This window comes from Apus apus, chromosome 12, assembly GCF_020740795.1.
Source record: "Apus apus isolate bApuApu2 chromosome 12, bApuApu2.pri.cur, whole genome shotgun sequence".
In the NCBI taxonomy this organism is placed as follows: Eukaryota; Metazoa; Chordata; class Aves; order Apodiformes; family Apodidae; genus Apus; species Apus apus.
The window spans coordinates 2,589,896-2,592,404 of record NC_067293.1 but is presented as its reverse complement, the minus strand read 5'-3'; positions in this window follow the sequence as shown (position 1 = coordinate 2,592,404).

Below are 2,509 nucleotides of genomic sequence, written 5' to 3'. Positions count from 1 at the left end.
GTTCCTCCTGTCAGGAATGGTGCTTCTCTGTGCTGAAACAGGTTGTGTGTGTGTGTATGAGTGTCCTCTGTGCATCTGTTAAGCTGCAGTATGCGCATACAGCTCAGCCCACTCTTAATTTTTGCTGACGTTTTTTTCACCTTGTATCAGTTCAAAGTGACAACCCCTTTTCTGTAAGTATATTGAATTATTTTGCTGCAGTGGCAAAACAAAAAAAAACACTTAGGAGTTCCTCTGACTGTGAAACGGATGCACCCACTAAGCTCTTTCTATCCATCCTTCCCAAGGACTCTTTGGGAGCAAGATCTTTGTAGTCATGAAAGCAACTTGGAGAAACTAGTTTCAAAATGGTACCTCTCTCTGTTTCTGCCATGTGGTGTTAGTAAAGGGGCAAGAAGCATAAGACTAGAGCTGTTGTGGAAACCAGTCCAGTGACAATTTGCCAAGCAATGACAGTTCTGCCTTTCACCTGAGGCTGTGCTTTCAGCATGTGCTATCCAGCAGGGATTTGCACTGATCCCTGTTGGATCCAGCAGTTTCTTGTCCTTATCACCCCTTTACTTTAGCTTCTCTCCACACTTGCCTTTCTTTCTCAGTTAGTTTCTTGTCAGTTCAGTCCTACCTCTAATTAAGCTGCCATTCCCCCACCCCTTCCCAGACACAAATACCTGGGAAGCCTGTTTGGCTGTGGCTGTCCTCTGTGGCTTACATCCTTTCCCTCCTTGCTGGTCCATAATCCCTCTGGCTGCAGCCTTGCTCTGCTGCCTCAGCACCTTTAGCACAACTGGGCCTGATGTTGGTGGTCCAAAGCCCTGCTCTTCCAGCCGTGACCAAGGAGCTGCAGCTGGAGCCCGAGTTTCTCTTCCCCGCACAGTGTAAGCCTGAGGACAGTGTGTGCTCCCAGCTGGGCAGCCAAGGGAGCCGTGACTCTTCTTGCTTCCTCCCCAGACAATTCCTTCCCCATTCCCCTGCAGAAAGGCACCAGGGAGTACTGGTTGACAACTGGTTGAACATGAGCCAGCAGTGTGCCCAGGTGGCCCTGGAGGCCAATGGCATCCTGGCTTGTACGAGGAATGTCGTGTGGCCAGCAGGAGCAGGGATGGGATTCTCCCCCTGTACTCAGCCCTGGGGAGGCCTCACCCCCAGACCTGTGTCCAGTTCTGGGCCCCTCACTTCAAGAAGGATATTGAGGTGCTGGAGCGGGTCCAGAGGAGAGTAACGAGGCTGGTGAAGGGACTAGAGGGAAAGTTATGAGGAAAGGGTGAGGGATCTGGGGCTGTTTAGCCTGGAGGAGACTCAGGGGAGACCTTCTCACTCTCTACAACCACCTGAAGGGAGGTTGGAGTCAGGTGGGGTCGGGCTCTTCTCCCAGGCGACCAGTGACAGGACGAGAGGGCCCGGCCTGAAGCTGAGCCAGGGGAGGCTTAGCTTGGTTAATAGGAAGCAATTCCTCATGGAAAGGGTGATCAGACATTGGCGTGGACTGCCCAGGGGAGCGGTGGAGTCGCCATTCCTGGCACCATTTCCTCATTTCAGGAAAGACTGGATGTGTCATTTAGTGCCACGGCCCAGCCGATGTGGTGGTGTTAGGTCGTAGGTTGGACTTGAAGATCTCAGGTCTTTTCCAGCCTCAGGGATTCTGTGACTCTAAATGTGACAGCCGGGCAGGGCTGCTGCCAGGCACACCTCCCTGGGCAACGCGAGGCCAGCGGTGCCACCTCCTGCCACCCTGCCCCTCGCCACTGCCAGCCCCCCGGAACCAGGGAATGACAGGTTGGAAGGGACCCTGAGCATCGTCTGGTCCAACCTTTCTAGGTAGGAACACAGCTCAGCACCTCGCCGAGCTGAGCCTTGAGGGCGCCCAGTGCTGGGGAGCCCTCCGCTGCCCTGGGGACATCATTCTGATGTCCAGCTGTTCTCACAGCGAAAAAGTTTGTTCTGGTGTCCAACTGGGATCTCTCCGGGAGTGACTTGCCCTCGTTACCCTTCGCCTTTTCCGCTCTCACCCCACGAACCCTCCTCTTTACCCCTTGTAAAGAGTCTCCACCTTCTCCCTGGCCGTCCCTTAGGGACCGAGACACGGCAACGCGCCCTCCCCGGACCCGTTATGTGTGTGTTGGCTCCGTCAGCGGGGCACGAGTGCCCGGCCCCAGCTGGTGTCACACCTGGGGCTGGGGGGGGTCCCGGGGCTGGGGGGGTCCCGGGGCTGGGGGGCTCCCGGGGCCCCCTCAGGGCAGCGCCCCCCCCCCCCCCCCCGCGCGCGCTGCCGCAGCGCCGCCTCCCGCCTCGCGGCTCCCCGCGCATGCGCAGACGCCCAGCCGCGCGCCCGCCCTGGCCGGCCACAACCGCGCCTGCGCGCAGCCCCGGCGGGCAGCCCCGCCCCGCCCAACGGCCGCGGGGGAGCCGCGCGCATGCGCGGAGCTGCCCGCCCCGCGTGTGTGTCGTGTGTGTGTGTTCCCCCCCCCCCCCCCCCGTTTCCGCGTCCCGGCTCCCTCGCCCCGGGCCCGGC